Consider the following 26895-nt stretch of genomic DNA (forward strand, 5'->3'; position numbering starts at 1 on the left):
AACAGAATGCTCAGGTAATTTCTGCTTATCTTGTCATCTACCTTCCAAAATCTTGATAAGAAACAATTTACATGGACTCAAAACAGCAATTGCAGAGATGCGTAGAACATAATATAAACACGTCAACCTCTTTGTAACAGAGTGATGGGGATCCAACATATGACAGAGCCCCAGGTACAGTAGCTGTGCGCTAGCCTGGTCACAGAGTATTTTCACAAGTAAACAAACCCCTTTAACTCCAACTCAACGAGGGTGGGATTCGAACCCACGCTTGCAGAGCACAATGGATTAGCAGTCCATCGCCTTAACCTCTCGGCCACCTCGTCCGGCATACCTTTGCCACAGCTTATTTATGAAAACAGATGTATTATTCATATAGCTGTTGACAGTGTTGCTAAAACAGAATGCTCACGTAATTTCTGCTTATCTTGTCATCTACCTTCCAAAATCTTGATAAGAAACATATTACATGGACTCAAAACAGCAATTGCAGAGATGCGTAGAACATAATATAAACACGTCAACCTCTTTGTAACAGAGTGATGGGGATCCAACATAAGACGGAGCCCTCGGTATAATAGCTGTGCGCTAACCCATCAAAGAGTATTTTTTTCAAGTAAACAAAGCCCTTTAACTGCAGCTCGACGAGGGTGGGATTCGAACCCACGCATGCAGAGCACAATGGATTAGCAGTCCATCGCCTTAACCTCTCAGCCACCTCTTCCGGCATACCATTGATTTGCCACAGCTCATTTATGAAAACAGATGTATTATTCATATAGCTATTGACAGTGTTGCTAAAACAGAATGCTCAGGTAATTTCTGCTTATCTTGTCATCTACCTTCCAAAATCTTTATAAGAAACAATTTACATGGACTCAAAACAGCAATTGCAGAGATGCGTAGAACATAATATAAACACGTCAACCTCTTTGTAATAGAGTGATGGGGATCCAACATAAGACAGAGCCCTCGGTATAGTAGCTGTGTGCTAGCCTGGTCACAGAGTATTTTCACAAGTAAACAAACCCCTTTAGCTCAAACAGGGTGGGATTCGAACCCACGCATGCAGAGCACAACGGATTAGCAGTCCATCGCCTTAACCTCTCGGCCACCTCGTCCGGCATACCATTGATTTGCCACAGGTCATTTATGAAAACAGATGTATTATTCATATAGCCGTTGACAGTGTTGCCGAAGCAGAATTCTCACTCCATTTCTTCTTATCTTGTCATCTACCTTCCAAAATCTTGATAAAAAACAACTAACATGGACTCAAAACAGCAATTGCAGAGATGCGTAGAACATATTATAAACAAGTCAACCTCTTTGTAACAGAGTGATGGGGATCCAACATAAGACGGGGCCCTGGGTACAGTAGCTGTGCGCTAGCCTGGTTACAGAGTATTTTCACAAGTAAACAAACCCCTTTAAATCCAACTCGACGAGGGTGGGATTCGAACCCACGCGTGCAGAGCACAACGGATTAGCAGTCCATCGCCTTAACCTCTCGGCCACCTCGTCCGGCATACCTTTGGCACAGCTCATTTATGAAAACAGATGTATTATTCATATAGCCGTTGACAGTGTTGGTGAAGCAGAATTCTCACATCATTTCTTCTTATCTTGTCATCTACCTTCCAAAATCTTGATAAAAAACAACTAACATGGACTCAAAACAGCAATTGCAGAGATGCGTAGAACATATTATAAACACGTCAACCTCTTTGTAACAGAGTGATGGGGATCCAACATAAGACTGAGCCCTCGGTACAGTAGCTGTGCGCTAGCCTGGTCACAGAGTATTTTCACAAGTAAACAAAACCCTTTAACTCCAACTCGACGAGGGTGGGATTCGAACCCACGCGTGCAGAGCACAATGGATTAGCAGTCCATCGCCTTAACCTCTCGGCCACCTCGTCCGGCATACCATTGATTTGCCACAGCTCATTTATGAAAACAGATGTATTATTCATATAGCTATTGACAGTGTTGCTAAAACAGAATGCTCAGGTAATTTCTGCTTATCTTGTCATCTACCTTCCAAAATCTTGATAAGAAACATATTACATGGACTCAAAACAGCAATTGCAGAGATGCGTAGAACATAATATAAACACGTCAACCTCTTTGTAACAGAGTGATGGGGATCCAACATAAGACGGAGCCCTCGGTAGAGTAGGTGTGCACTAGCCTGGTCACAGAGTATTTTCACAAGTAAACAAACCCCTTTAACTCCAACTCGACGAGGGTGGAATTCGAACCCACGCGTGCAGAGCACAATGGATTAGCAGTCCATCGCCTTAACCTCTCGGCCACCTCGTCCGGCATACCATTGATTTGCCACAGGTCATTTATGAAAACAGATGTATTATTCATATAGCTATTGACAGTGTTGCTAAAACAGAATGCTCAGGTAATTTCTGCTTATCTTGTCATCTATCTTCCAAAATCTTGATAAGAAACAATTTACATGGACTCAAAACAGCAATTGCAGAGATGCGTAGAACATAATATAAACACGTCAACCTCTTTGTAACAGAGTGATGGGGATCCAACATAAGACGGAGCCCTCGGTATAATAGCTGTGCGCTAACCCATCAAAGAGTATTTTTTTCAAGTAAACAAAGCCCTTTAACTGCAGCTCGACGAGGGTGGGATTCGAACCCACGCATGCAGAGCACAATGGATAAGCAGTCCATCGCCTTAACCTCTCGGCCACCTCTTCCGGCATACCATTGATTTGCCACAGCTCATTTATGAAAACAGATGTATTATTCATATAGCTATTGACAGTGTTGCTAAAACAGAATGCTCAGGTAATTTCTGCTTATCTTGTCATCTACCTTCCAAAATCTTTATAAGAAACAATTTACATGGACTCAAAACAGCAATTGCAGAGATGCGTAGAACATAATATAAACACGTCAACCTCTTTGTAATAGAGTGATGGGGATCCAACATAAGACAGAGCCCTCGGTATAGTAGCTGTGTGCTAGCCTGGTCACAGAGTATTTTCACAAGTAAACAAACCCCTTTAACTCAAACAGGGTGGGATTCGAACCCACGCGTGCAGAGCACAACGGATTAGCAGTCCATCGCCTTAACCTCTCGGCCACCTCATCCGGCATACCATTGATTTGCCACAGGTCATTTATGAAAACAGATGTATTATTCATATAGCCGTTGACAGTGTTGCCGAAGCAGAATTCTCACTCCATTTCTTCTTATCTTGTCATCTACCTTCCAAAATCTTGATAAAAAACAACTAACATGGACTCAAAACAGCAATTGCAGAGATGCGTAGAACATATTATAAACAAGTCAACCTCTTTGTAACAGAGTGATGGGGATCCAACATAAGACGGGGCCCTGGGTACAGTAGCTGTGCGCTAGCCTGGTTACAGAGTATTTTCACAAGTAAACAAACCCCTTTAAATCCAACTCGACGAGGGTGGGATTCGAACCCACGCGTGCAGAGCACAATGGATTAGCAGTCCATCGCCTTAACCTCTCGGCCACCTCGTCCGGCATACCTTTGCCACAGCTCATTTATGAAAACAGATGTATTATTCATATAGCCGTTGACAGTGTTGGTGAAGCAGAATTCTCACATCATTTCTTCTTATCTTGTCATCTACCTTCCAAAATCTTGATAAAAAACAATTTACATGGACTCAAAACAGCAATTGCAGAGATGCGTAGAACATATTATAAACACGTCAACCTCTTTGTAACAGAGTGATGGGGATCCAACATAAGACTGAGCCCTCGGTACAGTAGCTGTGCGCTAGCCTGGTCACAGAGTATTTTCACAAGTAAACAAACCCCTTTAACTCCAACTCGACGAGGGTGGGATTCGAACCCACGCGTGCAGAGCACAATGGATTAGCAGTCCATCGCCTTAACCTCTCGGCCACCTCGTCCGGCATACCTTTGCCACAGCTCATTTATGAAAACAGATGTATTATTCATATAGCCGTTGACAGTGTTGCCGAAGCAGAATTCTCACATCATTTCTTTTTATCTTGTCATCTACCTTCCAAAATCTTGATAAAAAACAATTTACATGGACTCAAAACAGCAATTGCAGAGATGCGTAGAACATATTATAAACACGTCAACCTCTTTGTAACAGAGTGATGGGGATCCAACATAAGACGGAGCCCTCGGTATAGTAGCTGTGCGCTAGCCTGGTCACAGAGTATTTTCACAAGTAAACAAACCCCTTTAACTCCAACTCGACGAGGGTGGGATTCGAACCCACGCGTGCAGAGCACAATGGATTAGCAGTCCATCGCCTTAACCTCTCGGCCACCTCGTCCGGCACACCATTGATTTGCCACAGCTCATTTATGAAAACAGATGTATTATTCATATAGCTATTGACAGTGTTGCTAAAACAGAATGCTCAGGTAATTTCTGCTTATCTTGTCATCTACCTTCCAAAATCTTGATAAGAAACAATTTACATGGACTCAAAACAGCAATTGCAGAGATGCGTAGAACATAATATAAACACCTCAACCTCTTTGTAACAGAGTGATGGGGATCCAACATAAGACGGAGCCCTCGGTAGAGTAGGTGTGCGCTAGCCTGGTCACAGAGTATTTTCACAAGTAAACAAACCCCTTTAACTCCAACTCGACGAGGGTGGGATTCGAACCCACGCATGCAGAGCACAACGGATTAGCAGTCCATCGCCTTAACCTCTCGGCCACCTCGTCCGGCATACCATTGATTTGCCACAGCTCATTTATGAAAACAGATGTATTATTCATATAGCTATTGACAGTGTTGCTAAAACAGAATGCTCAGGTAATTTCTGCTTATCTTGTCATCTACCTTCCAAAATCTTGATAAGAAACAATTTACATGGACTCAAAACAGCAATTGCAGAGATGCGTAGAACATAATATAAACACGTCAACCTCTTTGTAACAGAGTGATGGGGATCCAACATAAGACGGGGCCCTGGGTACAGTAGCTGTGCGCTAGCCTGGTTACAGAGTATTTTCACAAGTAAACAAACCCCTTTAAATCCAACTCGACAAGGGTGGGATTCGAACCCACGCGTGCAGAGCACAATGGATTAGCAGTCCATCGCCTTAACCTCTCGGCCACCTCGTCCGGCATACCTTTGCCACAGCTCATTTATGAAAACAGATGTATTATTCATATAGCCGTTGACAGTGTTGGTGAAGCAGAATTCTCACATCATTTCTTCTTATCTTGTCATCTACCTTCCAAAATCTTGATAAAAAACAATTTACATGGACTCAAAACAGCAATTGCAGAGATGCGTAGAACATATTATAAACACGTCAACCTCTTTGTAACAGAGTGATGGGGATCCAACATAAGAAGGAGCCCTCGGTATAGTAGCTGTGCGCTAGCCTGGTCACAGAGTATTTTCACAAGTAAACAAACCCCTTTAACTCAAACAGGGTGGGATTCGAACCCACGCGTGCAGAGCACAACGGATTAGCAGTCCATCGCCTTAACCTCTCGGCCACCTCATCCGGCATACCATTGATTTGCCACAGGTCATTTATGAAAACAGATGTATTATTCATATAGCCGTTGACAGTGTTGCCGAAGCAGAATTCTCACTCCATTTCTTCTTATCTTGTCATCTACCTTCCAAAATCTTGATAAAAAACAACTAACATGGACTCAAAACAGCAATTGCAGAGATGCGTAGAACATATTATAAACAAGTCAACCTCTTTGTAACAGAGTGATGGGGATCCAACATAAGACGGGGCCCTGGGTACAGTAGCTGTGCGCTAGCCTGGTTACAGAGTATTTTCACAAGTAAACAAACCCCTTTAAATCCAACTCGACGAGGGTGGGATTCGAACCCACGCGTGCAGAGCACAATGGATTAGCAGTCCATCGCCTTAACCTCTCGGCCACCTCGTCCGGCATACCTTTGCCACAGCTCATTTATGAAAACAGATGTATTATTCATATAGCCGTTGACAGTGTTGGTGAAGCAGAATTCTCACATCATTTCTTCTTATCTTGTCATCTACCTTCCAAAATCTTGATAAAAAACAATTTACATGGACTCAAAACAGCAATTGCAGAGATGCGTAGAACATATTATAAACACGTCAACCTCTTTGTAACAGAGTGATGGGGATCCAACATAAGACTGAGCCCTCGGTACAGTAGCTGTGCGCTAGCCTGGTCACAGAGTATTTTCACAAGTAAACAAACCCCTTTAACTCCAACTCGACGAGGGTGGGATTCGAACCCACGCGTGCAGAGCACAATGGATTAGCAGTCCATCGCCTTAACCTCGCGGCCACCTCGTCCGGCATACCATTGATTTGCCACAGCTCATTTATGAAAACAGATGTATTATTCATATAGCCGTTGACAGTGTTGCCGAAGCAGAATTCTCACATCATTTCTTCTTATCTTGTCATCTACCTTCCAAAATCTTGATAAAAAACAATTTACATGGACTCAAGACATCAATTGCAGAGATGCGTAGAACATATTATAAACAAGTCAACCTCTTTGTAACAGAGTGATGGGGATCCAACATAAGACGGAGCCCTGGGTACAGTAGCTGTGCGCTAGCCTAGTTGCAGAGTATTTTCACAAGTAAACAAACCCCTTTAAATCCAACTCGACGAGGGTGGGATTCGAACCCACGCGTGCAGAGCACAATGGATTAGCAGTCCATCGCCTTTACCTCTCGGCCACCTCGTCCGGCATACCATTGATTTGCCACAGCTCATTTATGAAAACAGATGTATTATTCATATAGCCGTTGACAGTGTTGCCGAAGCAGAATTCTCACATCATTTCTTCTTATCTTGTCATCTACCTTCCAAAATCTTGATAAAAAACAATTTACATGGACTCAAAACAGCAATTGCAGAGATGCGTAGAACATAATATAAACACGTCAACCTCTTTGTAACAGAGTGATGGGGATCCAACATAAGACGGAGCCCTCGGTAGAGTAGGTGTGCGCTAGCCTGGTCACAGAGTATTTTCACAAGTAAACAAACCCCTTTAACTCCAACTCGACGAGGGGGAGATTCGAACCCACGCGTGCAGAGCACAACGGATTAGCAGTCCATCGCCTTAACCTCTCGGCCACCTCGTCCGGCATACCTTTGCCACAGCTTATTTATGAAAACAGATGTATTATTCATATAGCCGTTGACAGTGTTGCTAAAACAGAATGCTCACGTAATTTCTGCTTATCTTGTCATCTACCTTCCAAAATCTTGATAAGAAACAAATTACATGGACTCAAAACAGCAATTGCAGAGATGCGTAGAACATATTATAAACACGTCAACCTCTTTGTAACAGAGTGATGGGGATCCAACATAAGACGGAGCCCTCGGTATAGTAGCTGTGCGCTAGCCTGGTCACAGAGTATTTTCACAAGTAAACAAACCCCTTTAACTCCAACTCGACGAGGGGGAGATTCGAACCCACGCGTGCAGAGCACAACGGATTAGCAGTCCATCGCCTTAACCTCTCGGCCACCTCGTCCGGCATACCTGTGCCACAGCTTATTTATGAAAACAGATGTATTATTCATATAGCCGTTGACAGTGTTGCTAAAACAGAATGCTCACGTAATTTCTGCTTATCTTGTCATCTACCTTCCAAAATCTTGATAAGAAACAAATTACATGGACTCAAAACAGCAATTGCAGAGATGCGTAGAACATATTATAAACACGTCAACCTCTTTGTAACAGAGTGATGGGGATCCAACATAAGACGGAGCCCTCGGTATAGTAGCTGTGCGCTAGCCTGGTCACAGAGTATTTTCACAAGTAAACAAACCCCTTTAACTCCAACTCGACGAGGGCGTGGTTTGGAACCCACGCGTGCAGAGCACAACGGATTAGCAGTCCATCGCCTTAACCTCTCGGCCACCTCGTCCGGCATACCTTTGCCACAGCTCATTTATGAAAACAGACGTATTATTCATATAGCCGTTGACAGTGTTGCCGAAGCAGAATTCTCACATCATTTCTTCTTATCTTGTCATCTACCTTCCAAAATCTTGATAAAAAACAATTTACATGGACTCAAAACAGCAATTGCAGAGATGCGTAGAACATAATATAAACACGTCAACCTCTTTGTAACAGAGTGATGGGGATCCAACACAAGACGGAGCCCTCGGTATAATAGCTGTGCGCTAACCCATCAAAGAGTATTTTTTCAAGTAAACAAAGCCCTTTAACTGCAGCTCGACGAGGGTGGGATTCGAACCCACGCATGCAGAGCACAATGGATTAGCAGTCCATCGCCTTAACCTCTCGGCCACCTCGTCCGGCATACCTTTGCCACAGCTCATTTATGAAAACAGATGTATTATTCATATAGCCGTTGACAGTGTTGCCGAAGCAGAATTCTCACATCATTTCTTTTTATCTTGTCATCTACCTTCCAAAATCTTGATAAAAAACAATTTACATGGACTCAAAACAGCAATTGCAGAGATGCGTAGAACATATTATAAACACGTCAACCTCTTTGTAACAGAGTGATGGGGATCCAACATAAGACGGAGCCCTCGGTATAGTAGCTGTGCGCTAGCCTGGTCACAGAGTATTTTCACAAGTAAACAAACCCCTTTAACTCCAACTCGACGAGGGTGGGATTCGAACCCACGCGTGCAGAGCACAATGGATTAGCAGTCCATCGCCTTAACCTCTCGGCCACCTCGTCCGGCATACCTTTGCCACAGCTCATTTATGAAAACAGATGTATTATTCATATAGCTATTGACAGTGTTGCTAAAACAGAATGCTCAGGTAATTTCTGCTTATCTTGTCATCTACCTTCCAAAATCTTGATAAGAAACAATTTACATGGACTCAAAACAGCAATTGCAGAGATGCGTAGAACATAATATAAACACGTCAACCTCTTTGTAACAGAGTGATGGGGATCCAACATAAGACGGAGCCCTCGGTATAGTAGCTGTGCGCGAGCCTGGTCACAGAGTATTTTCACAAGTAAACAAACCCCTTTAACTCCAACTCGACGAGGGTGGGATTCGAACCCACGCGTGCAGAGCACAATGGATTAGCAGTCCATCGCCTTAACCTCTCGGCCACCTCGTCCGGCATACCTTTGCCACAGCTTATTTATGAAAACAGATGTATTATTCATATAGCTGTTGACAGTGTTGCTAAAACAGAATGCTCACGTAATTTCTGCTTATCTTGTCATCTACCTTCCAAAATCTTGATAAGAAACAAATTACATGGACTCAAAACAGCAATTGCAGAGATGCGTAGAACATAATATAAACACGTCAACCTCTTTGTAACAGAGTGATGGGGGTCCAACATAAGACGGAGCCCTCGGTATAGTAGCTGTGCGCTAGCCTGGTCACAGAGTATTTTCACAAGTAAACAAACCCCTTTAACTCCAACTCGACGAAGGCGGGATTCAAACCCACGCGTGCAGAGCACAATGGATTAGCAGTCCATCGCCTTAACCTCTCGGCCACCTCGTCCGGCATACCATTGATTTGCCACAGCTCATTTATGAAAACAGATGTATTATTCATATAGCTATTGACAGTGTTGCTAAAACAGAATGCTCAGGTAATTTCTGCTTATCTTGTCATCTACCTTCCAAAATCTTGATAAGAAACAATTTACATGGACTCAAAACAGCAATTGCAGAGATGCGTAGAACATAATATAAACACGTCAACCTCTTTGTAACAGAGTGATGGGGATCCAACATAAGACGGAGCCCTCGGTACAGTAGCTGTGCGCTAGCCTGGTCACAGAGTATTTTCACAAGTAAACAAACCCCTTTAACTCCAACTCGACGAGGGTGGGATTCGAACCCACGCGTGCAGAGCACAACGGATTAGCAGTCCAGCGCCTTAACCTCTCGGCCACCTCGTCCGGCATACCATTGATTTGCCACAGCTCATTTATGAAAACAGATGTATTAATCATATAGCCGTTGACAGTGTTGCCGAAGCAGAATTCTCACATCATTTCTTCTTATCTTGTCATCTACCTTCCAAAATCTTGATAAAAAACAATTTACATGGACTCAAAACAGCAATTGCAGAGATGCGTAGAACATAATATAAACACGTCAACCTCTTTGTAACAGAGTGATGGGGATCCAACATAAGACTGAGCCCTCGGTACAGTAGCTGTGCGCTAGCCTGGTCACAGAGTATTTTCACAAGTAAACAAAACCCTTTAACTCCAACTCGACGAGGGTGGGATTCGAACCCACGCGTGCAGAGCACAATGGATTAGCAGTCCATCGCCTTAACCTCTCGGCCACCTCGTCCGGCATACCATTGATTTGCCACAGCTCATTTATGAAAACAGATGTATTATTCATATAGCTATTGACAGTGTTGCTAAAACAGAATGCTCAGGTAATTTCTGCTTATCTTGTCATCTACCTTCCAAAATCTTGATAAGAAACATATTACATGGACTCAAAACAGCAATTGCAGAGATGCGTAGAACATAATATAAACACGTCAACCTCTTTGTAACAGAGTGATGGGGATCCAACATAAGACGGAGCCCTCGGTAGAGTAGTTGTGCACTAGCCTGGTCACAGAGTATTTTCACAAGTAAACAAACCCCTTTAACTCCAACTCGACGAGGGTGGAATTCGAACCCACGCGTGCAGAGCACAATGGATTAGCAGTCCATCGCCTTAACCTCTCGGCCACCTCGTCCGGCATACCATTGATTTGCCACAGGTCATTTATGAAAACAGATGTATTATTCATATAGCTATTGACAGTGTTGCTAAAACAGAATGCTCAGGTAATTTCTGCTTATCTTGTCATCTATCTTCCAAAATCTTGATAAGAAACAATTTACATGGACTCAAAACAGCAATTGCAGAGATGCGTAGAACATAATATAAACACGTCAACCTCTTTGTAACAGAGTGATGGGGATCCAACATATGACGGAGCCCCAGGTACAGTAGCTGTGCGCTAGCCTGGTCACAGAGTATTTTCACAAGTAAACAAACCCCTTTAACTCCAACTCGACGAGGGTGGGATTCGAACCCACGCGTGCAGAGCACAATGGATTAGCAGTCCATCGCCTTAACCTCTCGGCCACCTCGTCCGGCACACCTTTGCCACAGCTTATTTATGAAAACAGATGTATTATTCATATAGCTGTTGACAGTGTTGCTAAAACAGAATGCTCACGTAATTTCTGCTTATCTTGTCATCTACCTTCCAAAATCTTGATAAGAAACAAATTACATGGACTCAAAACAGCAATTGCAGAGATGCGTAGAACATAATATAAACACGTCAACCTCTTTGTAACAGAGTGATGGGGATCCAACATAAGACGGAGCCCTCGGTATAATAGCTGTGCGCTAACCCATCAAAGAGTATTTTTTTCAAGTAAACAAAGCCCTTTAACTGCAGCTCGACGAGGGTGGGATTCGAACCCACGCATGCAGAGCACAATGGATAAGCAGTCCATCGCCTTAACCTCTCGGCCACCTCTTCCGGCATACCATTGATTTGCCACAGCTCATTTATGAAAACAGATGTATTATTCATATAGCTATTGACAGTGTTGCTAAAACAGAATGCTCAGGTAATTTCTGCTTATCTTGTCATCTACCTTCCAAAATCTTTATAAGAAACAATTTACATGGACTCAAAACAGCAATTGCAGAGATGCGTAGAACATAATATAAACACGTCAACCTCTTTGTAATAGAGTGATGGGGATCCAACATAAGACAGAGCCCTCGGTATAGTAGCTGTGTGCTAGCCTGGTCACAGAGTATTTTCACAAGTAAACAAACCCCTTTAACTCAAACAGGGTGGGATTCGAACCCACGCGTGCAGAGCACAATGGATTAGCAGTCCATCGCCTTAACCTCTCGGCCACCTCGTCCGGCATACCATTGATTTGCCACAGCTCATTTATGAAAACAGATGTATTATTCATATAGCTATTGACAGTGTTGCTAAAACAGAATGCTCAGGTAATTTCTGCTTATCTTGTCATCTACCTTCCAAAATCTTGATAAGAAACAATTTACATGGACTCAAAACAGCAATTGCAGAGATGCGTAGAACATAATATAAACACGTCAACCTCTTTGTAACAGAGTGATGGGGATCCAACATAAGACGGAGCCCTCGGTAGAGTAGGTGTGCGCTAGCCTGGTCACAGAGTATTTTCACAAGTAAACAAACCCCTTTAACTCCAACTCGACGAGGGTGGGATTCGAACCCACGCGTGCAGAGCACAATGGATTAGCAGTCCATCGCCTTAACCTCTCGACCACCTCGTCCGGCATACCATTGATTTGCCACAGGTCATTTATGAAAACAGATGTATTATTCATATAGCCGTTGACAGTGTTGCCGAAGCAGAATTCTCACATCATTTCTTCTTATCTTGTCATCTACCTTCCAAAATCTTGATAAGAAACAATTTACATGGACTCAAAACAGCAATTGCAGAGATGCGTAGAACATAATATAAACACGTCAACCTCTTTGTAACAGAGTGATGGGGATCCAACACAAGACGGAGCCCTCGGTATAGTAGCTGTGCGCTAGCCTGGTCACAGAGTATTTTCACAAGTAAACAAACCCCTTTAACTCCAACTCGACGAGGGTGGGATTCGAACCCACGCGTGCAGAGCACAATGGATTAGCAGTCCATCGCCTTAACCTCTCTGCCACCTCGTCCGGCATACCTTTGCCACAGCTCATTTATGAAAACAGATGTATTATTCATATAGCTATTGACAGTGTTGCTAAAACAGAATGCTCAGGTAATTTCTGCTTATCTTGTCATCTACCTTCCAAAATCTTGATAAGAAACAATTTACATGGACTCAAAACAGCAATTGCAGAGATGCGTAGAACATAATATAAACACGTCAACCTCTTTGTAACAGAGTGATGGGGATCCAACATATGACAGAGCCCCAGGTACAGTAGCTGTGCGCTAGCCTGGTCACAGAGTATTTTCACAAGTAAACAAACCCCTTTAACTCCAACTCAACGAGGGTGGGATTCGAACCCACGCTTGCAGAGCACAATGGATTAGCAGTCCATCGCCTTAACCTCTCGGCCACCTCGTCCGGCATACCTTTGCCACAGCTTATTTATGAAAACAGATGTATTATTCATATAGCTGTTGACAGTGTTGCTAAAACAGAATGCTCACGTAATTTCTGCTTATCTTGTCATCTACCTTCCAAAATCTTGATAAGAAACATATTACATGGACTCAAAACAGCAATTGCAGAGATGCGTAGAACATAATATAAACACGTCAACCTCTTTGTAACAGAGTGATGGGGATCCAACATAAGACGGAGCCCTCGGTATAATAGCTGTGCGCTAACCCATCAAAGAGTATTTTTTTCAAGTAAACAAAGCCCTATAACTGCAGCTCGACGAGGGTGGGATTCGAACCCACGCATGCAGAGCACAATGGATTAGCAGTCCATCGCCTTAACCTCTCAGCCACCTCTTCCGGCATACCATTGATTTGCCACAGCTCATTTATGAAAACAGATGTATTATTCATATAGCTATTGACAGTGTTGCTAAAACAGAATGCTCAGGTAATTTCTGCTTATCTTGTCATCTACCTTCCAAAATCTTTATAAGAAACAATTTACATGGACTCAAAACAGCAATTGCAGAGATGCGTAGAACATAATATAAACACGTCAACCTCTTTGTAATAGAGTGATGGGGATCCAACATAAGACAGAGCCCTCGGTATAGTAGCTGTGTGCTAGCCTGGTCACAGAGTATTTTCACAAGTAAACAAACCCCTTTAGCTCAAACAGGGTGGGATTCGAACCCACGCATGCAGAGCACAACGGATTAGCAGTCCATCGCCTTAACCTCTCGGCCACCTCGTCCGGCATACCATTGATTTGCCACAGGTCATTTATGAAAACAGATGTATTATTCATATAGCCGTTGACAGTGTTGCCGAAGCAGAATTCTCACTCCATTTCTTCTTATCTTGTCATCTACCTTCCAAAATCTTGATAAAAAACAACTAACATGGACTCAAAACAGCAATTGCAGAGATGCGTAGAACATATTATAAACAAGTCAACCTCTTTGTAACAGAGTGATGGGGATCCAACATAAGACGGGGCCCTGGGTACAGTAGCTGTGCGCTAGCCTGGTTACAGAGTATTTTCACAAGTAAACAAACCCCTTTAAATCCAACTCGACGAGGGTGGGATTCGAACCCACGCGTGCAGAGCACAACGGATTAGCAGTCCATCGCCTTAACCTCTCGGCCACCTCGTCCGGCATACCTTTGGCACAGCTCATTTATGAAAACAGATGTATTATTCATATAGCCGTTGACAGTGTTGGTGAAGCAGAATTCTCACATCATTTCTTCTTATCTTGTCATCTACCTTCCAAAATCTTGATAAAAAACAACTAACATGGACTCAAAACAGCAATTGCAGAGATGCGTAGAACATATTATAAACACGTCAACCTCTTTGTAACAGAGTGATGGGGATCCAACATAAGACTGAGCCCTCGGTACAGTAGCTGTGCGCTAGCCTGGTCACAGAGTATTTTCACAAGTAAACAAAACCCTTTAACTCCAACTCGACGAGGGTGGGATTCGAACCCACGCGTGCAGAGCACAATGGATTAGCAGTCCATCGCCTTAACCTCTCGGCCACCTCGTCCGGCATACCATTGATTTGCCACAGCTCATTTATGAAAACAGATGTATTATTCATATAGCTATTGACAGTGTTGCTAAAACAGAATGCTCAGGTAATTTCTGCTTATCTTGTCATCTACCTTCCAAAATCTTGATAAGAAACATATTACATGGACTCAAAACAGCAATTGCAGAGATGCGTAGAACATAATATAAACACGTCAACCTCTTTGTAACAGAGTGATGGGGATCCAACATAAGACGGAGCCCTCGGTAGAGTAGGTGTGCACTAGCCTGGTCACAGAGTATTTTCACAAGTAAACAAACCCCTTTAACTCCAACTCGACGAGGGTGGAATTCGAACCCACGCGTGCAGAGCACAATGGATTAGCAGTCCATCGCCTTAACCTCTCGGCCACCTCGTCCGGCATACCATTGATTTGCCACAGGTCATTTATGAAAACAGATGTATTATTCATATAGCTATTGACAGTGTTGCTAAAACAGAATGCTCAGGTAATTTCTGCTTATCTTGTCATCTATCTTCCAAAATCTTGATAAGAAACAATTTACATGGACTCAAAACAGCAATTGCAGAGATGCGTAGAACATAATATAAACACGTCAACCTCTTTGTAACAGAGTGATGGGGATCCAACATAAGACGGAGCCCTCGGTATAATAGCTGTGCGCTAACCCATCAAAGAGTATTTTTTTCAAGTAAACAAAGCCCTTTAACTGCAGCTCGACGAGGGTGGGATTCGAACCCACGCATGCAGAGCACAATGGATAAGCAGTCCATCGCCTTAACCTCTCGGCCACCTCTTCCGGCATACCATTGATTTGCCACAGCTCATTTATGAAAACAGATGTATTATTCATATAGCTATTGACAGTGTTGCTAAAACAGAATGCTCAGGTAATTTCTGCTTATCTTGTCATCTACCTTCCAAAATCTTTATAAGAAACAATTTACATGGACTCAAAACAGCAATTGCAGAGATGCGTAGAACATAATATAAACACGTCAACCTCTTTGTAATAGAGTGATGGGGATCCAACATAAGACAGAGCCCTCGGTATAGTAGCTGTGTGCTAGCCTGGTCACAGAGTATTTTCACAAGTAAACAAACCCCTTTAACTCAAACAGGGTGGGATTCGAACCCACGCGTGCAGAGCACAACAGATTAGCAGTCCATCGCCTTAACCTCTCGGCCACCTCATCCGGCATACCATTGATTTGCCACAGGTCATTTATGAAAACAGATGTATTATTCATATAGCCGTTGACAGTGTTGCCGAAGCAGAATTCTCACTCCATTTCTTCTTATCTTGTCATCTACCTTCCAAAATCTTGATAAAAAACAACTAACATGGACTCAAAACAGCAATTGCAGAGATGCGTAGAACATATTATAAACAAGTCAACCTCTTTGTAACAGAGTGATGGGGATCCAACATAAGACGGGGCCCTGGGTACAGTAGCTGTGCGCTAGCCTGGTTACAGAGTATTTTCACAAGTAAACAAACCCCTTTAAATCCAACTCGACGAGGGTGGGATTCGAACCCACGCGTGCAGAGCACAATGGATTAGCAGTCCATCGCCTTAACCTCTCGGCCACCTCGTCCGGCATACCTTTGCCACAGCTCATTTATGAAAACAGATGTATTATTCATATAGCCGTTGACAGTGTTGGTGAAGCAGAATTCTCACATCATTTCTTCTTATCTTGTCATCTACCTTCCAAAATCTTGATAAAAAACAATTTACATGGACTCAAAACAGCAATTGCAGAGATGCGTAGAACATATTATAAACACGTCAACCTCTTTGTAACAGAGTGATGGGGATCCAACATAAGACTGAGCCCTCGGTACAGTAGCTGTGCGCTAGCCTGGTCACAGAGTATTTTCACAAGTAAACAAACCCCTTTAACTCCAACTCGACGAGGGTGGGATTCGAACCCACGCGTGCAGAGCACAATGGATTAGCAGTCCATCGCCTTAACCTCTCGGCCACCTCGTCCGGCATACCTTTGCCACAGCTCATTTATGAAAACAGATGTATTATTCATATAGCCGTTGACAGTGTTGCCGAAGCAGAATTCTCACATCATTTCTTTTTATCTTGTCATCTACCTTCCAAAATCTTGATAAAAAACAATTTACATGGACTCAAAACAGCAATTGCAGAGATGCGTAGAACATATTATAAACACGTCAACCTCTTTGTAACAGAGTGATGGGGATCCAACATAAGACGGAGCCCTCGGTATAGTAGCTGTGCGCTAGCCTGGTCACAGAGTATTTTCACAAGTAAACAAACCCCTTTAACTCCAACTCGACGAGGGTGGGATTCGAACCCACGCGTGCAGAGCACAATGGATTAGCAGTCCATCGCCTTAACCTCTCGGCCACCTCGTCCGGCACACCATTGATTTGCCACAGCTCATTTATGAAAACAGATGTATTATTCATATAGCTATTGACAGTGTTGCTAAAACAGAATGCTCAGGTAATTTCTGCTTATCTTGTCATCTACCTTCCAAAATCTTGATAAGAAACAATTTACATGGACTCAAAACAGCAATTGCAGAGATGCGTAGAACATAATATAAACACCTCAACCTCTTTGTAACAGAGTGATGGGGATCCAACATAAGACGGAGCCCTCGGTAGAGTAGGTGTGCGCTAGCCTGGTCACAGAGTATTTTCACAAGTAAACAAACCCCTTTAACTCCAACTCGACGAGGGTGGGATTCGAACCCACGCATGCAGAGCACAACGGATTAGCAGTCCATCGCCTTAACCTCTCGGCCACCTCGTCCGGCATACCATTGATTTGCCACAGCTCATTTATGAAAACAGATGTATTATTCATATAGCTATTGACAGTGTTGCTAAAACAGAATGCTCAGGTAATTTCTGCTTATCTTGTCATCTACCTTCCAAAATCTTGATAAGAAACAATTTACATGGACTCAAAACAGCAATTGCAGAGATGCGTAGAACATAATATAAACACGTCAACCTCTTTGTAACAGAGTGATGGGGATCCAACATAAGACGGGGCCCTGGGTACAGTAGCTGTGCGCTAGCCTGGTTACAGAGTATTTTCACAAGTAAACAAACCCCTTTAAATCCAACTCGACAAGGGTGGGATTCGAACCCACGCGTGCAGAGCACAATGGATTAGCAGTCCATCGCCTTAACCTCTCGGCCACCTCGTCCGGCATACCTTTGCCACAGCTCATTTATGAAAACAGATGTATTATTCATATAGCCGTTGACAGTGTTGGTGAAGCAGAATTCTCACATCATTTCTTCTTATCTTGTCATCTACCTTCCAAAATCTTGATAAAAAACAATTTACATGGACTCAAAACAGCAATTGCAGAGATGCGTAGAACATATTATAAACACGTCAACCTCTTTGTAACAGAGTGATGGGGATCCAACATAAGAAGGAGCCCTCGGTATAGTAGCTGTGCGCTAGCCTGGTCACAGAGTATTTTCACAAGTAAACAAACCCCTTTAACTCAAACAGGGTGGGATTCGAACCCACGCGTGCAGAGCACAACGGATTAGCAGTCCATCGCCTTAACCTCTCGGCCACCTCATCCGGCATACCATTGATTTGCCACAGGTCATTTATGAAAACAGATGTATTATTCATATAGCCGTTGACAGTGTTGCCGAAGCAGAATTCTCACTCCATTTCTTCTTATCTTGTCATCTACCTTCCAAAATCTTGATAAAAAACAACTAACATGGACTCAAAACAGCAATTGCAGAGATGCGTAGAACATATTATAAACAAGTCAACCTCTTTGTAACAGAGTGATGGGGATCCAACATAAGACGGGGCCCTGGGTACAGTAGCTGTGCGCTAGCCTGGTTACAGAGTATTTTCACAAGTAAACAAACCCCTTTAAATCCAACTCGACGAGGGTGGGATTCGAACCCACGCGTGCAGAGCACAATGGATTAGCAGTCCATCGCCTTAACCTCTCGGCCACCTCGTCCGGCATACCTTTGCCACAGCTCATTTATGAAAACAGATGTATTATTCATATAGCTGTTGACAGTGTTGGTGAAGCAGAATTCTCACATCATTTCTTCTTATCTTGTCATCTACCTTCCAAAATCTTGATAAAAAACAATTTACATGGACTCAAGACATCAATTGCAGAGATGCGTAGAACATATTATAAACAAGTCAACCTCTTTGTAACAGAGTGATGGGGATCCAACATAAGACGGAGCCCTGGGTACAGTAGCTGTGCGCTAGCCTAGTTGCAGAGTATTTTCACAAGTAAACAAACCCCTTTAAATCCAACTCGACGAGGGTGGGATTCGAACCCACGCGTGCAGAGCACAATGGATTAGCAGTCCATCGCCTTTACCTCTCGGCCACCTCGTCCGGCATACCATTGATTTGCCACAGCTCATTTATGAAAACAGATGTATTATTCATATAGCCGTTGACAGTGTTGCCGAAGCAGAATTCTCACATCATTTCTTCTTATCTTGTCATCTACCTTCCAAAATCTTGATAAAAAACAATTTACATGGACTCAAAACAGCAATTGCAGAGATGCGTAGAACATAATATAAACACGTCAACCTCTTTGTAACAGAGTGATGGGGATCCAACATAAGACGGAGCCCTCGGTAGAGTAGGTGTGCGCTAGCCTGGTCACAGAGTATTTTCACAAGTAAACAAACCCCTTTAACTCCAACTCGACGAGGGGGAGATTCGAACCCACGCGTGCAGAGCACAACGGATTAGCAGTCCATCGCCTTAACCTCTCGGCCACCTCGTCCGGCATACCTTTGCCACAGCTTATTTATGAAAACAGATGTATTATTCATATAGCCGTTGACAGTGTTGCTAAAACAGAATGCTCACGTAATTTCTGCTTATCTTGTCATCTACCTTCCAAAATCTTGATAAGAAACAAATTACATGGACTCAAAACAGCAATTGCAGAGATGCGTAGAACATATTATAAACACGTCAACCTCTTTGTAACAGAGTGATGGGGATCCAACATAAGACGGAGCCCTCGGTATAGTAGCTGTGCGCTAGCCTGGTCACAGAGTATTTTCACAAGTAAACAAACCCCTTTAACTCCAACTCGACGAGGGGGAGATTCGAACCCACGCGTGCAGAGCACAACGGATTAGCAGTCCATCGCCTTAACCTCTCGGCCACCTCGTCCGGCATACCTGTGCCACAGCTTATTTATGAAAACAGATGTATTATTCATATAGCCGTTGACAGTGTTGCTAAAACAGAATGCTCACGTAATTTCTGCTTATCTTGTCATCTACCTTCCAAAATCTTGATAAGAAACAAATTACATGGACTCAAAACAGCAATTGCAGAGATGCGTAGAACATATTATAAACACGTCAACCTCTTTGTAACAGAGTGATGGGGATCCAACATAAGACGGAGCCCTCGGTATAGTAGCTGTGCGCTAGCCTGGTCACAGAGTATTTTCACAAGTAAACAAACCCCTTTAACTCCAACTCGACGAGGGCGTGGTTTGGAACCCACGCGTGCAGAGCACAACGGATTAGCAGTCCATCGCCTTAACCTCTCGGCCACCTCGTCCGGCATACCTTTGCCACAGCTCATTTATGAAAACAGACGTATTATTCATATAGCCGTTGACAGTGTTGCCGAAGCAGAATTCTCACATCATTTCTTCTTATCTTGTCATCTACCTTCCAAAATCTTGATAAAAAACAATTTACATGGACTCAAAACAGCAATTGCAGAGATGCGTAGAACATAATATAAACACGTCAACCTCTTTGTAACAGAGTGATGGGGATCCAACACAAGACGGAGCCCTCGGTATAATAGCTGTGCGCTAACCCATCAAAGAGTATTTTTTCAAGTAAACAAAGCCCTTTAACTGCAGCTCGACGAGGGTGGGATTCGAACCCACGCATGCAGAGCACAATGGATTAGCAGTCCATCGCCTTAACCTCTCGGCCACCTCGTCCGGCATACCTTTGCCACAGCTCATTTATGAAAACAGATGTATTATTCATATAGCCGTTGACAGTGTTGCCGAAGCAGAATTCTCACATCATTTCTTTTTATCTTGTCATCTACCTTCCAAAATCTTGATAAAAAACAATTTACATGGACTCAAAACAGCAATTGCAGAGATGCGTAGAACATATTATAAACACGTCAACCTCTTTGTAACAGAGTGATGGGGATCCAACATAAGACGGAGCCCTCGGTATAGTAGCTGTGCGCTAGCCTGGTCACAGAGTATTTTCACAAGTAAACAAACCCCTTTAACTCCAACTCGACGAGGGTGGGATTCGAACCCACGCGTGCAGAGCACAATGGATTAGCAGTCCATCGCCTTAACCTCTCGGCCACCTCGTCCGGCATACCTTTGCCACAGCTCATTTATGAAAACAGATGTATTATTCATATAGCTATTGACAGTGTTGCTAAAACAGAATGCTCAGGTAATTTCTGCTTATCTTGTCATCTACCTTCCAAAATCTTGATAAGAAACAATTTACATGGACTCAAAACAGCAATTGCAGAGATGCGTAGAACATAATATAAACACGTCAACCTCTTTGTAACAGAGTGATGGGGATCCAACATAAGACGGAGCCCTCGGTATAGTAGCTGTGCGCGAGCCTGGTCACAGAGTATTTTCACAAGTAAACAAACCCCTTTAACTCCAACTCGACGAGGGTGGGATTCGAACCCACGCGTGCAGAGCACAATGGATTAGCAGTCCATCGCCTTAACCTCTCGGCCACCTCGTCCGGCATACCTTTGCCACAGCTTATTTATGAAAACAGATGTATTATTCATATAGCTGTTGACAGTGTTGCTAAAACAGAATGCTCACGTAATTTCTGCTTATCTTGTCATCTACCTTCCAAAATCTTGATAAGAAACAAATTACATGGACTCAAAACAGCAATTGCAGAGATGCGTAGAACATAATATAAACACGTCAACCTCTTTGTAACAGAGTGATGGGGGTCCAACATAAGACGGAGCCCTCGGTATAGTAGCTGTGCGCTAGCCTGGTCACAGAGTATTTTCACAAGTAAACAAACCCCTTTAACTCCAACTCGACGAAGGCGGGATTCAAACCCACGCGTGCAGAGCACAATGGATTAGCAGTCCATCGCCTTAACCTCTCGGCCACCTCGTCCGGCATACCATTGATTTGCCACAGCTCATTTATGAAAACAGATGTATTATTCATATAGCTATTGACAGTGTTGCTAAAACAGAATGCTCAGGTAATTTCTGCTTATCTTGTCATCTACCTTCCAAAATCTTGATAAGAAACAATTTACATGGACTCAAAACAGCAATTGCAGAGATGCGTAGAACATAATATAAACACGTCAACCTCTTTGTAACAGAGTGATGGGGATCCAACATAAGACGGAGCCCTCGGTACAGTAGCTGTGCGCTAGCCTGGTCACAGAGTATTTTCACAAGTAAACAAACCCCTTTAACTCCAACTCGACGAGGGTGGGATTCGAACCCACGCGTGCAGAGCACAACGGATTAGCAGTCCAGCGCCTTAACCTCTCGGCCACCTCGTCCGGCATACCATTGATTTGCCACAGCTCATTTATGAAAACAGATGTATTAATCATATAGCCGTTGACAGTGTTGCCGAAGCAGAATTCTCACATCATTTCTTCTTATCTTGTCATCTACCTTCCAAAATCTTGATAAAAAACAATTTACATGGGCTCAAAACAGCAATTGCAGAGATGCGTAGAACATAATATAAACACGTCAACCTCTTTGTAACAGAGTGATGGGGATCCAACACAAGACGGAGCCCTCGGTATAGTAGCTGTGCGCTAGCCTGGTCACAGAGTATTTTCACAAGTAAACAAACCCCTTTAACTCCAACTCGACGAGGGTGGGATTCGAACCCACGCGTGCAGAGCACAATGGATTAGCAGTCCATCGCCTTAACCTCTCGGCCACCTCGTCCGGCATACCTTTGCCACAGCTTATTTATGAAAACAGATGTATTATTCATATAGCTATTGACAGTGTTGCTAAAACAGAATGCTCACGTAATTTCTGCTTATCTTGTCATCTACCTTCCAAAATCTTGATAAGAAACAAATTACATGGACTCAAAACAGCAATTGCAGAGATGCGTAGAACATATTATAAACACGTCAACCTCTTTGTAACAGAGTGATGGGGATCCAACATAAGACGGAGCCCTCGGTATAGTAGCTGTGCGCTAGCCTGGTCACAGAGTATTTTCACAAGTAAACAAACCCCTTTAACTCCAACTCGACGAGGGCGTGGTTTGGAACCCACGCGTGCAGAGCACAACGGATTAGCAGTCCATCGCCTTAACCTCTCGGCCACCTCGTCCGGCATACCTTTGCCACAGCTCATTTATGAAAACAGACGTATTATTCATATAGCCGTTGACAGTGTTGCCGAAGCAGAATTCTCACATCATTTCTTCTTATCTTGTCATCTACCTTCCAAAATCTTGATAAAAAACAATTTACATGGACTCAAAACAGCAATTGCAGAGATGCGTAGAACATAATATAAACACGTCAACCTCTTTGTAACAGAGTGATGGGGATCCAACATAAGACAGAGCCCTCGGTACAGTAGCTGTGCGCTAGCCTGGTTACAGAGTATTTTCACAAGTAAACAAACCCCTTTAAATCCAACTCGACGAGGGTGGGATTCGAACCCACGCGTGCAGAGCACAATGGATTAGCAGTCCATCGCCTTAACCTCTCGGCCACCTCGTCCGGCATACCATTGATTTGCCACAGGTCATTTATGAAAACAGATGTATTATTCATATAGCCGTTGACAGTGTTGCCGAAGCAGAATTCTCACATCATTTCTTCTTATCTTGTCATCTACCTTCCAAAATCTTGATAAGAAACAATTTACATGGACTCAAAACAGCAATTGCAGAGATGCGTAGAACATAATATAAACACGTCAACCTCTTTGTAACAGAGTGATGGGGATCCAACACAAGACGGAGCCCTCGGTATAGTAGCTGTGCGCTAGCCTGGTCACAGAGTATTTTCACAAGTAAACAAACCCCTTTAACTCCAACTCGACGAGGGTGGGATTCGAACCCACGCGTGCAGAGCACAATGGATTAGCAGTCCATCGCCTTAACCTCTCTGCCACCTCGTCCGGCATACCTTTGCCACAGCTCATTTATGAAAACAGATGTATTATTCATATAGCTATTGACAGTGTTGCTAAAACAGAATGCTCAGGTAATTTCTGCTTATCTTGTCATCTACCTTCCAAAATCTTGATAAGAAACAATTTACATGGACTCAAAACAGCAATTGCAGGGATGCGTAGAACATAATAAAAACACGTCAACCTCTTTGTAACAGAGTGATGGGGATCCAACATAAGACGGAGCCCTCGGTATAGTAGCTGTGCGCGAGCCTGGTCACAGAGTATTTTCACAAGTAAACAAACCCCTTTAACTCCAACTCGACGAGGGTGGGATTCGAACCCACGCGTGCAGAGCACAATGGATTAGCAGTCCATCGCCTTAACCTCTCGGCCACCTCGTCCGGCATACCTTTGCCACAGCTTATTTATGAAAACAGATGTATTATTCATATAGCTGTTGACAGTGTTGCTAAAACAGAATGCTCACGTAATTTCTGCTTATCTTGTCATCTACCTTCCAAAATCTTGATAAGAAACAAATTACATGGACTCAAAACAGCAATTGCAGAGATGCGTAGAACATATTATAAACACGTCAACCTCTTTGTAACAGAGTGATGGGGATCCAACATATGACGGAGCCCCAGGTACAGTAGCTGTGCGCTAGCCTGGTCACAGAGTATTTTCACAAGTAAACAAACCCCTTTAACTCCAACAGGGTGGGATTCGAACCCACGCGTGCAAAGCACAACGGATTAGCAGTCCATCGCCTTAACCTCTCGGCCACCTCGTCCGGCATACCATTGATTTGCCACAGCTCATTTATGAAAACAGATGTAGTATTCATATAGCTGTTGACAGTGTTGCTAAAACAGAATGCTCACGTAATTTCTGCTTATCTTGTCATTTATCTTCCAAAATCTTGATAAGAAACAATTTACATGGACTCAAAACAGCAATTGCAGAGATGCGTAGAACATATTATAAACACGTCAACCTCTTTGTAACAGAGTGATGGGGATCCAACATAAGACGGAGCCCTCGGTATAGTAGCTGTGCGCTAGCCTGGTCACAGAGTATTTTCACAAGTAAACAAACCCCTTTAACTCCAACTCGACGAGGGTGGGATTCGAACCCACGCGTGCAGAGCACAATGGATTAGCAGTCCATCGCCTTAACCTCTCTGCCACCTCGTCCGGCATACCTTTGCCACAGCTCATTTATGAAAACAGATGTATTATTCATATAGCTATTGACAGTGTTGCTAAAACAGAATGCTCAGGTAATTTCTGCTTATCTTGTCATCTACCTTCCAAAATCTTGATAAGAAACAATTTACATGGACTCAAAACAGCAATTGCAGAGATGCGTAGAACATAATATAAACACGTCAACCTCTTTGTAACAGAGTGATGGGGATCCAACATAAGACGGAGCCCTCGGTATAGTAGCTGTGCGCGAGCCTGGTCACAGAGTATTTTCACAAGTAAACAAACCCCTTTAACTCCAACTCGACGAGGGTGGGATTCGAACCCACGCGTGCAGAGCACAATGGATTAGCAGTCCATCGCCTTAACCTCTCGGCCACCTCGTCCGGCATACCTTTGCCACAGCTTATTTATGAAAACAGATGTATTATTCATATAGCTGTTGACAGTGTTGCTAAAACAGAATGCTCACGTAATTTCTGCTTATCTTGTCATCTACCTTCCAAAATCTTGATAAGAAACAAATTACATGGACTCAAAACAGCAATTGCAGAGATGCGTAGAACATATTATAAACACGTCAACCTCTTTGTAACAGAGTGATGGGGATCCAACATATGACGGAGCCCCAGGTACAGTAGCTGTGCGCTAGCCTGGTCACAGAGTATTTTCACAAGTAAACAAACCCCTTTAACTCCAACAGGGTGGGATTCGAACCCACGCGTGCAAAGCACAACGGATTAGCAGTCCATCGCCTTAACCTCTCGGCCACCTCGTCCGGCATACCATTGATTTGCCACAGCTCATTTATGAAAACAGATGTAGTATTCATATAGCTGTTGACAGTGTTGCTAAAACAGAATGCTCACGTAATTTCTGCTTATCTTGTCATTTATCTTCCAAAATCTTGATAAGAAACAATTTACATGGACTCAAAACAGCAATTGCAGAGATGCGTAGAACATATTATAAACACGTCAACCTCTTTGTAACAGAGTGATGGGGATCCAACATAAGACGGAGCCCTCGGTATAGTAGCTGTGCGCTAGCCTGGTCACAGAGTATTTTCACAAGTAAACAAACCCCTTTAACTCCAACTCGACGAGGGTGGGATTCGAACCCACGCGTGCAGAGCACAACGGATTAGCAGTCCATCGCTTTAACCTCTCGGCCACCTCGTCCGGCATACCTTTGCCACAGCTTATTTATGAAAACAGATGTATTATTCATATAGCTATTGACAGTGTTGCTAAAACAGAATGCTCAGGTAATTTCTGCTTATCTTGTCATCTACCTTCCAAAATCTTGATAAGAAACAATTTACATGGACTCAAAACAGCAATTGCAGAGATGCGTAGAACATAATATAAACACGTCAACCTCTTTGTAACAGAGTGATGGGGATCCAACATAAGACGGAGCCCTCGGTATAGTAGCTGTGCGCGAGCCTGGTCACAGAGTATTTTCACAAGTAAACAAACCCCTTTAACTCCAACTCGACGCGGGTGGGATTCGAACCCACGCGTGCAGAGCACAATGGATTAGCAGTCCATCGCCTTAACCTCTCGGCCACCTCGTCCGGCATACCTTTGCCACAGCTTATTTATGAAAACAGATGTATTATTCATATAGCTGTTGACAGTGTTGCTAAAACAGAATGCTCACGTAATTTCTGCTTATCTTGTCATCTACCTTCCAAAATCTTGATAAGAAACAAATTACATGGACTCAAAACAGCAATTGCAGAGATGCGTAGAACATATTATAA

The 26895-nt window shown here is 43.3% G+C and overlaps 67 non-coding genes across 67 annotated transcripts; all 67 read right to left on the minus strand.

Moving 5' to 3' along the window:
- Positions 1-244: 244 nt before the first annotated feature.
- trnas-gcu (transfer RNA serine (anticodon GCU)) lies at positions 245-326 on the minus strand. The gene has a single exon. It is a non-coding gene; the product is annotated as a tRNA-Ser (tRNA).
- Positions 327-642: 316 nt separating this feature from the next.
- On the minus strand, positions 643-724 carry trnas-gcu (transfer RNA serine (anticodon GCU)). The gene has a single exon. It is a non-coding gene; the product is annotated as a tRNA-Ser (tRNA).
- A 315-nt stretch (positions 725-1039) lies between these two features.
- Positions 1040-1122, minus strand: trnas-gcu (transfer RNA serine (anticodon GCU)). Its single transcript has one exon. It is a non-coding gene; the product is annotated as a tRNA-Ser (tRNA).
- Positions 1123-1442: 320 nt separating this feature from the next.
- trnas-gcu (transfer RNA serine (anticodon GCU)) lies at positions 1443-1524 on the minus strand. The gene has a single exon. It is a non-coding gene; the product is annotated as a tRNA-Ser (tRNA).
- A 316-nt stretch (positions 1525-1840) lies between these two features.
- trnas-gcu (transfer RNA serine (anticodon GCU)) lies at positions 1841-1922 on the minus strand. The gene has a single exon. It is a non-coding gene; the product is annotated as a tRNA-Ser (tRNA).
- A 321-nt stretch (positions 1923-2243) lies between these two features.
- trnas-gcu (transfer RNA serine (anticodon GCU)) lies at positions 2244-2325 on the minus strand. The gene has a single exon. It is a non-coding gene; the product is annotated as a tRNA-Ser (tRNA).
- A 321-nt stretch (positions 2326-2646) lies between these two features.
- On the minus strand, positions 2647-2728 carry trnas-gcu (transfer RNA serine (anticodon GCU)). The gene has a single exon. It is a non-coding gene; the product is annotated as a tRNA-Ser (tRNA).
- Positions 2729-3043: 315 nt separating this feature from the next.
- On the minus strand, positions 3044-3126 carry trnas-gcu (transfer RNA serine (anticodon GCU)). Its single transcript has one exon. It is a non-coding gene; the product is annotated as a tRNA-Ser (tRNA).
- A 320-nt stretch (positions 3127-3446) lies between these two features.
- On the minus strand, positions 3447-3528 carry trnas-gcu (transfer RNA serine (anticodon GCU)). The gene has a single exon. It is a non-coding gene; the product is annotated as a tRNA-Ser (tRNA).
- A 316-nt stretch (positions 3529-3844) lies between these two features.
- Positions 3845-3926, minus strand: trnas-gcu (transfer RNA serine (anticodon GCU)). Its single transcript has one exon. It is a non-coding gene; the product is annotated as a tRNA-Ser (tRNA).
- Positions 3927-4242: 316 nt separating this feature from the next.
- Positions 4243-4324, minus strand: trnas-gcu (transfer RNA serine (anticodon GCU)). Its single transcript has one exon. It is a non-coding gene; the product is annotated as a tRNA-Ser (tRNA).
- Positions 4325-4645: 321 nt separating this feature from the next.
- On the minus strand, positions 4646-4727 carry trnas-gcu (transfer RNA serine (anticodon GCU)). Its single transcript has one exon. It is a non-coding gene; the product is annotated as a tRNA-Ser (tRNA).
- Positions 4728-5048: 321 nt separating this feature from the next.
- On the minus strand, positions 5049-5130 carry trnas-gcu (transfer RNA serine (anticodon GCU)). The gene has a single exon. It is a non-coding gene; the product is annotated as a tRNA-Ser (tRNA).
- A 310-nt stretch (positions 5131-5440) lies between these two features.
- Positions 5441-5523, minus strand: trnas-gcu (transfer RNA serine (anticodon GCU)). The gene has a single exon. It is a non-coding gene; the product is annotated as a tRNA-Ser (tRNA).
- Positions 5524-5843: 320 nt separating this feature from the next.
- trnas-gcu (transfer RNA serine (anticodon GCU)) lies at positions 5844-5925 on the minus strand. Its single transcript has one exon. It is a non-coding gene; the product is annotated as a tRNA-Ser (tRNA).
- A 316-nt stretch (positions 5926-6241) lies between these two features.
- On the minus strand, positions 6242-6323 carry trnas-gcu (transfer RNA serine (anticodon GCU)). Its single transcript has one exon. It is a non-coding gene; the product is annotated as a tRNA-Ser (tRNA).
- Positions 6324-6644: 321 nt separating this feature from the next.
- trnas-gcu (transfer RNA serine (anticodon GCU)) lies at positions 6645-6726 on the minus strand. The gene has a single exon. It is a non-coding gene; the product is annotated as a tRNA-Ser (tRNA).
- Positions 6727-7047: 321 nt separating this feature from the next.
- trnas-gcu (transfer RNA serine (anticodon GCU)) lies at positions 7048-7129 on the minus strand. Its single transcript has one exon. It is a non-coding gene; the product is annotated as a tRNA-Ser (tRNA).
- A 316-nt stretch (positions 7130-7445) lies between these two features.
- trnas-gcu (transfer RNA serine (anticodon GCU)) lies at positions 7446-7527 on the minus strand. The gene has a single exon. It is a non-coding gene; the product is annotated as a tRNA-Ser (tRNA).
- A 316-nt stretch (positions 7528-7843) lies between these two features.
- Positions 7844-7926, minus strand: trnas-gcu (transfer RNA serine (anticodon GCU)). The gene has a single exon. It is a non-coding gene; the product is annotated as a tRNA-Ser (tRNA).
- Positions 7927-8241: 315 nt separating this feature from the next.
- trnas-gcu (transfer RNA serine (anticodon GCU)) lies at positions 8242-8323 on the minus strand. Its single transcript has one exon. It is a non-coding gene; the product is annotated as a tRNA-Ser (tRNA).
- Positions 8324-8639: 316 nt separating this feature from the next.
- On the minus strand, positions 8640-8721 carry trnas-gcu (transfer RNA serine (anticodon GCU)). Its single transcript has one exon. It is a non-coding gene; the product is annotated as a tRNA-Ser (tRNA).
- Positions 8722-9037: 316 nt separating this feature from the next.
- trnas-gcu (transfer RNA serine (anticodon GCU)) lies at positions 9038-9119 on the minus strand. The gene has a single exon. It is a non-coding gene; the product is annotated as a tRNA-Ser (tRNA).
- Positions 9120-9435: 316 nt separating this feature from the next.
- trnas-gcu (transfer RNA serine (anticodon GCU)) lies at positions 9436-9517 on the minus strand. Its single transcript has one exon. It is a non-coding gene; the product is annotated as a tRNA-Ser (tRNA).
- A 321-nt stretch (positions 9518-9838) lies between these two features.
- trnas-gcu (transfer RNA serine (anticodon GCU)) lies at positions 9839-9920 on the minus strand. Its single transcript has one exon. It is a non-coding gene; the product is annotated as a tRNA-Ser (tRNA).
- Positions 9921-10241: 321 nt separating this feature from the next.
- Positions 10242-10323, minus strand: trnas-gcu (transfer RNA serine (anticodon GCU)). The gene has a single exon. It is a non-coding gene; the product is annotated as a tRNA-Ser (tRNA).
- Positions 10324-10644: 321 nt separating this feature from the next.
- trnas-gcu (transfer RNA serine (anticodon GCU)) lies at positions 10645-10726 on the minus strand. Its single transcript has one exon. It is a non-coding gene; the product is annotated as a tRNA-Ser (tRNA).
- Positions 10727-11047: 321 nt separating this feature from the next.
- Positions 11048-11129, minus strand: trnas-gcu (transfer RNA serine (anticodon GCU)). Its single transcript has one exon. It is a non-coding gene; the product is annotated as a tRNA-Ser (tRNA).
- A 316-nt stretch (positions 11130-11445) lies between these two features.
- Positions 11446-11527, minus strand: trnas-gcu (transfer RNA serine (anticodon GCU)). The gene has a single exon. It is a non-coding gene; the product is annotated as a tRNA-Ser (tRNA).
- Positions 11528-11842: 315 nt separating this feature from the next.
- trnas-gcu (transfer RNA serine (anticodon GCU)) lies at positions 11843-11925 on the minus strand. The gene has a single exon. It is a non-coding gene; the product is annotated as a tRNA-Ser (tRNA).
- Positions 11926-12245: 320 nt separating this feature from the next.
- trnas-gcu (transfer RNA serine (anticodon GCU)) lies at positions 12246-12327 on the minus strand. The gene has a single exon. It is a non-coding gene; the product is annotated as a tRNA-Ser (tRNA).
- A 321-nt stretch (positions 12328-12648) lies between these two features.
- trnas-gcu (transfer RNA serine (anticodon GCU)) lies at positions 12649-12730 on the minus strand. The gene has a single exon. It is a non-coding gene; the product is annotated as a tRNA-Ser (tRNA).
- A 316-nt stretch (positions 12731-13046) lies between these two features.
- Positions 13047-13128, minus strand: trnas-gcu (transfer RNA serine (anticodon GCU)). Its single transcript has one exon. It is a non-coding gene; the product is annotated as a tRNA-Ser (tRNA).
- A 316-nt stretch (positions 13129-13444) lies between these two features.
- Positions 13445-13526, minus strand: trnas-gcu (transfer RNA serine (anticodon GCU)). The gene has a single exon. It is a non-coding gene; the product is annotated as a tRNA-Ser (tRNA).
- A 315-nt stretch (positions 13527-13841) lies between these two features.
- Positions 13842-13924, minus strand: trnas-gcu (transfer RNA serine (anticodon GCU)). Its single transcript has one exon. It is a non-coding gene; the product is annotated as a tRNA-Ser (tRNA).
- A 320-nt stretch (positions 13925-14244) lies between these two features.
- Positions 14245-14326, minus strand: trnas-gcu (transfer RNA serine (anticodon GCU)). The gene has a single exon. It is a non-coding gene; the product is annotated as a tRNA-Ser (tRNA).
- Positions 14327-14642: 316 nt separating this feature from the next.
- trnas-gcu (transfer RNA serine (anticodon GCU)) lies at positions 14643-14724 on the minus strand. The gene has a single exon. It is a non-coding gene; the product is annotated as a tRNA-Ser (tRNA).
- Positions 14725-15045: 321 nt separating this feature from the next.
- On the minus strand, positions 15046-15127 carry trnas-gcu (transfer RNA serine (anticodon GCU)). The gene has a single exon. It is a non-coding gene; the product is annotated as a tRNA-Ser (tRNA).
- Positions 15128-15448: 321 nt separating this feature from the next.
- Positions 15449-15530, minus strand: trnas-gcu (transfer RNA serine (anticodon GCU)). Its single transcript has one exon. It is a non-coding gene; the product is annotated as a tRNA-Ser (tRNA).
- A 315-nt stretch (positions 15531-15845) lies between these two features.
- trnas-gcu (transfer RNA serine (anticodon GCU)) lies at positions 15846-15928 on the minus strand. The gene has a single exon. It is a non-coding gene; the product is annotated as a tRNA-Ser (tRNA).
- Positions 15929-16248: 320 nt separating this feature from the next.
- Positions 16249-16330, minus strand: trnas-gcu (transfer RNA serine (anticodon GCU)). Its single transcript has one exon. It is a non-coding gene; the product is annotated as a tRNA-Ser (tRNA).
- A 316-nt stretch (positions 16331-16646) lies between these two features.
- On the minus strand, positions 16647-16728 carry trnas-gcu (transfer RNA serine (anticodon GCU)). Its single transcript has one exon. It is a non-coding gene; the product is annotated as a tRNA-Ser (tRNA).
- Positions 16729-17044: 316 nt separating this feature from the next.
- trnas-gcu (transfer RNA serine (anticodon GCU)) lies at positions 17045-17126 on the minus strand. Its single transcript has one exon. It is a non-coding gene; the product is annotated as a tRNA-Ser (tRNA).
- Positions 17127-17447: 321 nt separating this feature from the next.
- On the minus strand, positions 17448-17529 carry trnas-gcu (transfer RNA serine (anticodon GCU)). The gene has a single exon. It is a non-coding gene; the product is annotated as a tRNA-Ser (tRNA).
- A 321-nt stretch (positions 17530-17850) lies between these two features.
- On the minus strand, positions 17851-17932 carry trnas-gcu (transfer RNA serine (anticodon GCU)). The gene has a single exon. It is a non-coding gene; the product is annotated as a tRNA-Ser (tRNA).
- A 310-nt stretch (positions 17933-18242) lies between these two features.
- trnas-gcu (transfer RNA serine (anticodon GCU)) lies at positions 18243-18325 on the minus strand. Its single transcript has one exon. It is a non-coding gene; the product is annotated as a tRNA-Ser (tRNA).
- Positions 18326-18645: 320 nt separating this feature from the next.
- trnas-gcu (transfer RNA serine (anticodon GCU)) lies at positions 18646-18727 on the minus strand. The gene has a single exon. It is a non-coding gene; the product is annotated as a tRNA-Ser (tRNA).
- A 316-nt stretch (positions 18728-19043) lies between these two features.
- On the minus strand, positions 19044-19125 carry trnas-gcu (transfer RNA serine (anticodon GCU)). Its single transcript has one exon. It is a non-coding gene; the product is annotated as a tRNA-Ser (tRNA).
- A 321-nt stretch (positions 19126-19446) lies between these two features.
- trnas-gcu (transfer RNA serine (anticodon GCU)) lies at positions 19447-19528 on the minus strand. The gene has a single exon. It is a non-coding gene; the product is annotated as a tRNA-Ser (tRNA).
- A 316-nt stretch (positions 19529-19844) lies between these two features.
- On the minus strand, positions 19845-19926 carry trnas-gcu (transfer RNA serine (anticodon GCU)). Its single transcript has one exon. It is a non-coding gene; the product is annotated as a tRNA-Ser (tRNA).
- A 316-nt stretch (positions 19927-20242) lies between these two features.
- On the minus strand, positions 20243-20325 carry trnas-gcu (transfer RNA serine (anticodon GCU)). The gene has a single exon. It is a non-coding gene; the product is annotated as a tRNA-Ser (tRNA).
- A 315-nt stretch (positions 20326-20640) lies between these two features.
- Positions 20641-20722, minus strand: trnas-gcu (transfer RNA serine (anticodon GCU)). Its single transcript has one exon. It is a non-coding gene; the product is annotated as a tRNA-Ser (tRNA).
- Positions 20723-21038: 316 nt separating this feature from the next.
- trnas-gcu (transfer RNA serine (anticodon GCU)) lies at positions 21039-21120 on the minus strand. Its single transcript has one exon. It is a non-coding gene; the product is annotated as a tRNA-Ser (tRNA).
- A 316-nt stretch (positions 21121-21436) lies between these two features.
- trnas-gcu (transfer RNA serine (anticodon GCU)) lies at positions 21437-21518 on the minus strand. The gene has a single exon. It is a non-coding gene; the product is annotated as a tRNA-Ser (tRNA).
- A 316-nt stretch (positions 21519-21834) lies between these two features.
- Positions 21835-21916, minus strand: trnas-gcu (transfer RNA serine (anticodon GCU)). The gene has a single exon. It is a non-coding gene; the product is annotated as a tRNA-Ser (tRNA).
- A 321-nt stretch (positions 21917-22237) lies between these two features.
- On the minus strand, positions 22238-22319 carry trnas-gcu (transfer RNA serine (anticodon GCU)). The gene has a single exon. It is a non-coding gene; the product is annotated as a tRNA-Ser (tRNA).
- Positions 22320-22640: 321 nt separating this feature from the next.
- Positions 22641-22722, minus strand: trnas-gcu (transfer RNA serine (anticodon GCU)). Its single transcript has one exon. It is a non-coding gene; the product is annotated as a tRNA-Ser (tRNA).
- Positions 22723-23038: 316 nt separating this feature from the next.
- trnas-gcu (transfer RNA serine (anticodon GCU)) lies at positions 23039-23121 on the minus strand. Its single transcript has one exon. It is a non-coding gene; the product is annotated as a tRNA-Ser (tRNA).
- A 316-nt stretch (positions 23122-23437) lies between these two features.
- On the minus strand, positions 23438-23519 carry trnas-gcu (transfer RNA serine (anticodon GCU)). Its single transcript has one exon. It is a non-coding gene; the product is annotated as a tRNA-Ser (tRNA).
- Positions 23520-23840: 321 nt separating this feature from the next.
- Positions 23841-23922, minus strand: trnas-gcu (transfer RNA serine (anticodon GCU)). The gene has a single exon. It is a non-coding gene; the product is annotated as a tRNA-Ser (tRNA).
- Positions 23923-24238: 316 nt separating this feature from the next.
- Positions 24239-24320, minus strand: trnas-gcu (transfer RNA serine (anticodon GCU)). Its single transcript has one exon. It is a non-coding gene; the product is annotated as a tRNA-Ser (tRNA).
- Positions 24321-24630: 310 nt separating this feature from the next.
- trnas-gcu (transfer RNA serine (anticodon GCU)) lies at positions 24631-24713 on the minus strand. The gene has a single exon. It is a non-coding gene; the product is annotated as a tRNA-Ser (tRNA).
- A 320-nt stretch (positions 24714-25033) lies between these two features.
- Positions 25034-25115, minus strand: trnas-gcu (transfer RNA serine (anticodon GCU)). Its single transcript has one exon. It is a non-coding gene; the product is annotated as a tRNA-Ser (tRNA).
- A 316-nt stretch (positions 25116-25431) lies between these two features.
- Positions 25432-25513, minus strand: trnas-gcu (transfer RNA serine (anticodon GCU)). Its single transcript has one exon. It is a non-coding gene; the product is annotated as a tRNA-Ser (tRNA).
- Positions 25514-25823: 310 nt separating this feature from the next.
- Positions 25824-25906, minus strand: trnas-gcu (transfer RNA serine (anticodon GCU)). Its single transcript has one exon. It is a non-coding gene; the product is annotated as a tRNA-Ser (tRNA).
- Positions 25907-26226: 320 nt separating this feature from the next.
- Positions 26227-26308, minus strand: trnas-gcu (transfer RNA serine (anticodon GCU)). Its single transcript has one exon. It is a non-coding gene; the product is annotated as a tRNA-Ser (tRNA).
- A 316-nt stretch (positions 26309-26624) lies between these two features.
- Positions 26625-26706, minus strand: trnas-gcu (transfer RNA serine (anticodon GCU)). Its single transcript has one exon. It is a non-coding gene; the product is annotated as a tRNA-Ser (tRNA).
- Between the last annotated feature and the right edge of the window lie 189 nt (positions 26707-26895).

Source organism: Hoplias malabaricus, unplaced genomic scaffold (assembly GCF_029633855.1).
Source record: "Hoplias malabaricus isolate fHopMal1 unplaced genomic scaffold, fHopMal1.hap1 scaffold_154, whole genome shotgun sequence".
Lineage (NCBI taxonomy): Eukaryota > Metazoa > Chordata > Actinopteri > Characiformes > Erythrinidae > Hoplias > Hoplias malabaricus.